Genomic DNA, 9,022 nt, shown 5'->3' on the forward strand with positions numbered 1-9,022 from the left:
AAGGAAAAAAAAAGAAAAAGAGATAGGAAAAAGAGAAAAAGAAAAAGGAAAAAAAGAAAAAGAGAAAGGAAAAAAGAAAAAGAAAAAGAAAAAGAAAAAGAAAAAAAAAGTTAATTTGGATGTTCACTACCACGCCACTTAAGAAGTGGCTTCGTGTTCGAGCGGATTTCCCCCACGTAAAAAAAACAAGAAAAAGAAAAAGAAAAAAAAAGAAAAAGAGAAAGGAAAAAAAGAAAAAGAAAAAGAAAAAAAACTGTTAATTTGGATGTCCACTACCACGCCACTTAAGAAGTGGCTTCGTGTCCCAGCGAGTTTTCCCCACGTAAAAAAAAAAAAAAGAAAAAGAAAAAGAGAAAGGGAAAAGAGAAAAAGAAAATGGAAAAAAATAGAAAAAGAGAAAGGAAAAAAAAGAAAAAGAAAAAAACAGTTAATTTGGATGTTCACTACTACGCCACTTAAGAAGTGGCTTCGTGTCCGAGCGAATTTTCCCCACGTAAAAAAAAAGAAAAAGAAAAAGGAAAAAAAAAGAAAAAGAAAAAGGGAAAAAAAGAAAAAGAGAAAGCAAAAAAAAGAAAAAGAAAAAGGGAAAAAAAGAAAAAGAAAAAAAAAGTTAATAAATAATAAATACATTTGTTAAACTGAGCAGGTTTTATTTGAACTTGCCTATAATTATTCGCCTACAATTATTTTTATCGACGAGATTGACTGAATAGGCACAAATAAAGGAGTAAACTGTACATTGTCTGAACCTGCAAAGAGATTCAGATCAGAACTTCTTTCTAGATTGGATGGATTAGTATCTAACGAAAATTCTAATGTAGTTCTTTTGGCTGCAACTAATTGCCCTTGCTATGTATATCACGCTATTTCAATGTTTTCTAAGTAGAAAATATCTTAATATCATAATTATTCATTATCTTAATCTTAATTATTGTGTTGTGCGGAATATTCCTTTGTTATTATTAATATAACAGAACAATAATATTTATTGTAAATATATTATTAGGGACATTGATGCAGCTTTACGCAGATGCCTTGAAAAGAAAATATACGTATCATTACCAAATGAAGTTACTCGACTTGGTATGTTCAAATTATACCTTAGCAACCAGTTATTAGAGAATATGGATGTTGTAAACCACATAATAAAATCTACTGAAAAATATTCTTGCGTGGATATAAAATTGCTTTGTAAGCAAGCATGGCTGCTCGAAATAAGTCCAATATGGGAAAAACTTGAAAAAAAAAAAAAAAAAAAGAAACATCTGTTACGACTTTGAAATATGAATTAAAGAATTATGAAATAATAGCAAAATTGTTAAAAAACAATGTCACCTACAGTTACGGATGTGGATAGATATGAAGCGTGGAATAAATATGTATGCCATAAGAACATATTTTAAAAAATATAAATGCTTATCATATAAAAATATAAAAATATAAAAATATAAAAATATAAAAATATAAAAATATAAAAATATAAATGGTTATAAATTATTAATATAATTATCGTTCGAAAAATTGTTCGTGTGCGTGCATTTATGTGTTCGCACGGGCTATAAACAAGTTTGAAATGTTCGTTCTACATATATACGTGGTATACATCTTCCCTTATAATATATAATATGTGTAATCTGAGTGGTAATATCTCCACGTATTACATATGTGTTAGTGTATTTTATCGATAATCTGTCTTTTATTTCCTCTTATCTTATTAACGCATGTATGGGCGCGTATATGCGCCGGGCGAAAGCTATGGTTATATATGGGATTGTTAACAAATAAAAATTAATCTAGGTGTTATTAAAGAAATTTGTTTCACCTTCTAAACTTTTTGATGATTGGTTTACTTTGAATATTTTGCATATTTTTGCATATCATGAGCATTTTGTACATTTCTATACATTCAAACTTTCTATGAATATAAAATGATCCGCACTACTATCTACTTCATAGTATACTCTATACGTTTAAAATGCTCCATTAGAAGCTTAAATCTATCAAAATACAGCTCCTAGGGAAATGTGAATTTTCACATGAACACATAATATCGATTTTCTCATTGAAACGTATAGGCAGGTATATACTAGCATAAGCCACTTTCGGCATTTGGCCGTATGATGCAGCACTAGCTCTGTAACATAGAAAACCATAGGCGTCAGTTCTTCTTATTTCCTCTTTGATATATGTTTACTTTAATGTCACTTATTCAGACGCTTGATACATTGTCGGAATGAAATTTTAGTAATGTGCAAGTAATTTTGAGTAGATTAATAAAGTATAATAAGATATCAGATTCATGTACGTAGATTCAAGTGACATCAATCTTTATGTCTAGTATATACATGTGTATTGATCTATAAGTCAGTGTTAAAATAACAAATAAATGGCAGAAGAAGGAAAGAAGATTTCCTTCGGTTTTGCGAAATCTATTAAGAAACCTGTGTTAAAAAATGCTATTCCACAAGAAAAAAAGAAAGTTGATTACATTGAATGCCTTGATGAGAAAGGTATTAAAGTAATAGGGTGAGTTCAAAAAGTAAAATTTATAATCAAGAAACATATAACCTCAACCTAACCTATAAAAATCACCAATAGCGGAATATATATATTTGAAAACAATTTTTTTATTTCAATGAGGAAGAAAAAAAAGATGAACCTCTAATTATTCCATTACTAGGTTCAAAAACCTGGCATGATAGAATTCTTAATAAAATAGATGCAGACATTTTCCTTCCGAAGGCAGATAAGGAAAAGGTAGGAGACGCTAGTGTTAACGAGGCAAAATCAAAGCTATCTAATGGAAAAACATCGCCAATAATATCAATAAAGAAAGAGCCAGTTGAAGATAGTGAAAATAAAGTTGTTACTTTAGAAGAGCAAGCGACTAAAGAAATCATTGGGGAACTTAAGTCAAAGAATAAATATGAAACTAAAACAAATGATTTAACTTTACCTTTAGTAGAAGATGAATCATTAAGAGGCAAAGAACAGGTACGTTATCAACATATTGATGTGCAATGCACAGATGTATTACATTTGCATATTATAAATATCGTTTTGTATTTTTCAGTCTACGTTAGAAGATTATGAAAAAATTCCTATTGATGCTTTTGGTGTAGCAATGTTAAGGGGAATGGGATGGCAACCAGGAAAGGGAATTGGTTGAAATGAAAAGTATGAATTTTACTCTGGATTAAATTAATTATATGTATTTAATACATCACTTATTGGAAAGTAAACAGAGAACATCATTTTTTATTTCACAATCGTTTATTCTAACTATTACAGATTAGTAGCAGCTGTCATACCAGAATTACGACCAAAAGGTATGGGTCTTGGAGCAGACAAAGTAGCATTGCAGAAGAAAAATACAGATTTCAAAAAAGAAGAGGAAGAAGTTAAAATCGAGAAAGGAACATTTGTGAAAATTATAGCTGGAGAACAAAGTAATAATTATGGTCAAATAGAAGGATTCGATGATGATGCAGGAAGGCTCATAATAAAACTAGCTCTTGGTGGAAATATAATATCTGTAAATGAATTTATGGTACAGCCAGTGACTAAATCAGAATATTCTAAGAACTCAAAAGTTCAAAGTTAATATGAAGTGTTAGTTTTTCATTAAGGGACATTTAAGAAAATAAATTTGAATTGACATATACATATAAAGACATAATCGGACATGTAGAAAAACTAATTCAAGAGTACCTGTAAGTGTGTTGTTGCATGCAATTTTTTAAAGGTCCCTTCTATCTTTATATAAAATATGATAAATGTAGAGGTTTTAGATTTCAGTATTTTATGGGGTTAATTTCAGATACAAAAAAGTATGAGGAATATAAGGACAAGGAATCCAAGGGACTCAAGCAAAAGATGGATAGAAAAAGATCAATGTCCCCTGACCCCGAAGACGGTGAAGAACAAAAGTAGTAATAAAAGAAAGAAAATCGGAAGTACGATGCACAATAAGAACAAGTATGATAAAGTGGGGGATAAAAAATCAGAAAGACGAAAAAGACGCTCCGAATCTAATGATGACAGCGATAGTGATTCTGAAAAGAAGAGACGGAGAGAAAGAAGTAACTCTAATAGTAATGATTCTTATAAATTAAAAAGATTGAAGAAGTCAAAGAAACGTAAGAAGTACGATTGCTCGTCTGAAAGATCAAGTAAAAAACGAGACGACGAGAAAGATCAAGATCTCGATCATTTAGTAGGCAGTAATATTTTCCAGGAACGTATTCGGTCATTTTACTTTCAAGATAAATTGTACAATTTTATTTATACAGATTTTATAATAAAGTGTATTTTTACAAAAGTATATTTCTTTTCTTACCCTTAACTGAAAATTACATTTAATTATAATATGTAATAATGTTTACAATTACATCAAAGTTAATGTCCTAAACTTTATCAATAATTATTAAAAATCCCCGCGTATTGCTTACGTAATGTTGATATCGAGTAATACCATACATAACCTCAAAGAACATTATGATACTTACGAACATCGTTAAACAAGTAGTGCGAACGATGTCGAGTAAGTATTCACTATGTATAAAGTATTTATAAATAAAAAGTATGGGAAATATATAACCGAGTGTATTTAACTTTTCCAACATTTTAGCATTTCGCTTGGCGTTGGTACAACTTCAAGTAAATGAAGTAAAAAGCAAAAATGTAGAGCGGGCAGTTTCCTACATTTCAAGCGCGAAAGAGCATAATGCTGATATTATCGCTCTTCCTGAATGCTTTAATTCACCATATGGAATACGTAATAATTTGTTTCTTTTTCTAATAATTTATTATATGTATAACAACTATATAGAAAAAAGTAAAAGTAGACAAATTACCTTAACGTTCATACTTCCATAAAGATTGTGAATTGACTCGAGAATATAGAATTTCCCCATTTTTATGATTATCGTGATTTTTGTATAAATATATTTTTTAAGATACTAATAATTAGGTACTTATAAACTAGTATTATCAATTATTTTGTATTTATAATTCCACCTATAATAGTTAAAAATTAAAGTTAGTTAAAATCTAACTTTATGTTTCAAAAAGTACTAGCAAAGTCGTTAAGTAACAAGTCACTGGTACTGACCCAAATAGCATGATTGTAATTAAACATTTCTAAATATTCATTTTTCATCTTGAACCTGTAGAAACAATTTATTATATGTACTATTATCTAAGTAATTATATATTTAAGTAAATCTAAATATAAAATTTAGTTATTTTAATAATTTAAAAAATAAAAAATTGACAAACATTTCAACCTAATTTATGGTTGGAACAAAGGACAGTTATTTTTCATTAATTGAAATATTGCAATGCAGAATAGTTTCCAAAATACGCCGAGAGTATTCCTGATGAAACGGTGAAACGAGCGTTGCTTTATCGAAGGCAGCTAAGGAAAACAGCATTTATGTAGTTGGTGGTACGATACCTGAAATAGAGGGCGATAAATTGTACAATACCTGTACTATTTGGGGTCCCGATGGAACTTTGATAGCAAAACACCGGAAGGTAAATAATATACCTCCATGTGGCTTTGAAATTGAAAATATTGGGGTGGAGAAAGTGACTCTATCTAGGAATAATTTAGGAATATGCATATGTACATACGTGTACTATAACCAATTCTATAATTTAAAAAATATGTTATAGGTTTATAAAATACGTTTTGATACGAGAAACATACATTTTTGTCGTAATATAATATATAAATTTTTGTACAATATATTTGTTTTGTAATATAAATTTTTCACATAGGAAAAAACTTAGTTTTTCTTAAAAAATATTCCTTCTCAAATATTATTAAATGATAAAACTTTTTAATAAAAGAAAGTGATAAAAACGCTGTCAGTTATTAAATAAAAAACAATTAAAGTTTAGAAGTTCGTAACATTGATGTTAAATTACAAAAGTTACAGCAATAGAGTTAGCAACTATATTTTTATGTTATTAGGTACATCTATTCGACATCGACATTCCCAACAAGATTACTTTCCGAGAGAGTGATTCACTCAGTCCTGGTAATTCCCTAACAATGTTTGATGTGAAGGGCTGCAAAATAGGTATTGGCATTTGCTATGATATCAGATTCGAGGAAATGGCACGCATTTATCGGAACAAAGGTACAGTAGCTTAATCGAACAATACTTAACTAGCATGAAAGTAACTATCTTTCTTAAATATATTCTATATAAAATATAATCAATATAATCTGTAACTCTGTATAAAAAGGAGCTTAATTTAAAAAACCAGTATATTCGCTGAAAATGAAATAAATAAAAGAATTAGAAGCACGACAAGAGGACTGTTCTCGCATATTCATAAATTATGGAATATGGACTGTGCAGCTACAAAGTTAACTAAAATTCAGTGGTCTCGTATTTCCCGTTTCTCTGTGTTAGGTTGCCAAATGCTGATATATCCGGCGGCATTCAATATGACCACTGGACCACTGCACTGGTCATTACTTCAGCGTTCCAGAGCGAATGACAATCAATTATACGTCGCCTGTATATCACCGGCTCGTGTTCCTTCAGCAAGTTATGTCGCATGGGGACATACACAGTTGACAAATCCCTGGGGGAAAATCCTTTATGATTTGGAAACTCAGGAAAATATGGTGGTCACCGATATCGGTAATTTCCAGCTTAACATTAAAAGCGAGAAATCCATGATGTAATTAACTTTTAGTCTCGTTGGTTCATCGATTTTGCCGGCTCCCTCTGTATTTGCTGAATTTATTAGCAAGCATTACTTATTACTTCGTATGTTTTTCTTTTCTCTCAGATTTGAAAGTTGTTGAGGAAGTAAGGGCTCAGATACCTACATTTTCTCAAAGACGTACGGATTTGTACGACACTGTCTATAAAAAGGAGTAACTCTACACTGAAACAGAAAATGTTTTCTTATAATATTTCTACTACAATACCGTTTTTTTTTTTTTTTTTTTTTTTTTTATGACTTATTACTAATTACTTATCATTTGTACTAAATGAATAACTCAATTAAGAAAACCAAAATGTTATAAATAATAATCTGTATATCTTGTGTATCAATATGTAATTGGATATTGTAATAATATTGGAATGTCTTTGATCAGGGATATGATAAAGAACACGCGAAGACTACGTTCTTTTGAACATCTTTAATATCCATCATTTATAACATTAAACATCTTTTTAAATATTTAGATAGATTAATACGTAACTCTTTATATATATAAACATTAATTTGAAGTTACAAGCTTAGAGAAATTGGTCGATTAATATTTATAGATCGGCTGTCTTGATGAAAGGCTTAAAGAAAGCAAAAACATAACAATGTCGCAAATATAATTTATAGTTTAACTTCTTTCTTGTATCTGTCTGCCTTTCACGATGTTTTACCAATTACAATAAGTAATTTCGACTTCTTTGCGCTCCGTTTTAACGCATTCGAGACCGAAAGAAATTCATATCAATCAGTAGGCATAATATATATAACTGTACATAATATATTATAGTATAACATAGTATATAATTTTATATTTTAAAAACATGAGGCATAAAATTTAAGATTGTCATCGACTTAAAATTAAAATATGAAAAGAATATTCCAGAGAGAGAAAAGCACAGTATCATTCTAACAAAACATTCAGATCGTACTGACACCCAGGAATCGTATTACAATAAAATCTCGGTCTCGAATGAATTAACACGAACGATTAACATGAAACACACTTGCGGCTTAAACACCTTCGATATCGAGGAAATTCAAACTTTACAAATAAAAGCAGCCTGTTCCTCTTTCCACCACAGACTCTCATACCATATCCGCTCTTATCCAGGCTTTTACTTGAAATCTCTGTCTATTTACAATTTAAATTTACCCGGACCACTCGTTGAGTCGGCAGCCCTTTATAAATATATAATGAACCCAGAACATATACCTGTGCCCCTAGCTGGTATCAGCTCTAGTAACGTTCATACCGGAACTTTCATACGACGCCAATTTGTCACGCGTGAACATCGATTCTTTCAGGGGTCACGGCTTTATGGGATTATATCCTTTAAAGTAATTAAAGTGATACTAATGATACAGAATTTTTTACAAATATTTAATATGTCCATAAAATAGGAAGTTTCGTGCTCTCTTATTTTATATTAATTATAAATTAGTAAGTTTTACATTTGTTATCTATAGATTTAATAAATTATTAAAATTCCATGAAGACATATTCTGGAACACATTAGAAGATTTTGCTGTAATTTACAACGGATGCTCCGAGTACGAACAGGCAGTAAACGAACAAATAGAAATTCAGGCTATTGTGGTAGTATAGCTCACGTGGGATTTTAAGCTCGAATTGGACTTAAACGTTACGATCGTCGTGAATAATTACGATATATACCCTGTACGACGAGCAGAGAATCTTAAATTATTAACGGCAATTCCTTTGTGCAACGTGCAATTTTATTAACGGCCTGTAACGAATGAACGGCTCGTTTTGAATAAAGTTTACATTTAGAAAGTAAACACAGAAACACATTTTAAGAAACTAAGATATCGAGTTCTACTTGTAAACATCAAGTGCTCTTCGTTTGAGAAGATTACGAGTCTCTTCTTCGATAACGACATTAATTAAGAAGTTTCGATACCGTTTATGACATTAAGATCTCATTAGTAAAGTTATATCATTAAAATCTTACTGTTCCTAGAGAATATAATATAGTTAAAACTTCCAGAGGATCAACAGGTAAAGAAATTGTTGATAAAAGCATTGTTAGTGACAACTGACTGTAATCGATATCTGCTGGGTGAAGTTGTGTGTTCTGAGAATCTGTGTTAATGCAAGGATTCTGTTACAAATCATCAACTAAAGAGCCAGCGGGCACGTCCGACCGATCGATCGATACCACGAACCTCGAATGAATTAACGCTCAAGGTGGAACGGATTTAATAGATCGAGTGTTAGTGTAATTTGACACTTTGTTTACACTTGCTTTATGCAAACAAA

The 9,022-nt window shown here is 30.4% G+C and overlaps 1 pseudogene; it reads left to right on the plus strand.

Annotated features, from left to right (window-relative positions):
* Positions 1-3,466: 3,466 nt before the first annotated feature.
* Positions 3,467-7,817, plus strand: LOC126927629 (omega-amidase NIT2-like; annotated as a pseudogene).
* Positions 7,818-9,022: the final 1,205 nt, after the last annotated feature.

The sequence above is a fragment of the Bombus affinis genome, unplaced genomic scaffold (assembly GCF_024516045.1).
Source record: "Bombus affinis isolate iyBomAffi1 unplaced genomic scaffold, iyBomAffi1.2 ctg00000173.1, whole genome shotgun sequence".
Lineage (NCBI taxonomy): Eukaryota > Metazoa > Arthropoda > Insecta > Hymenoptera > Apidae > Bombus > Bombus affinis.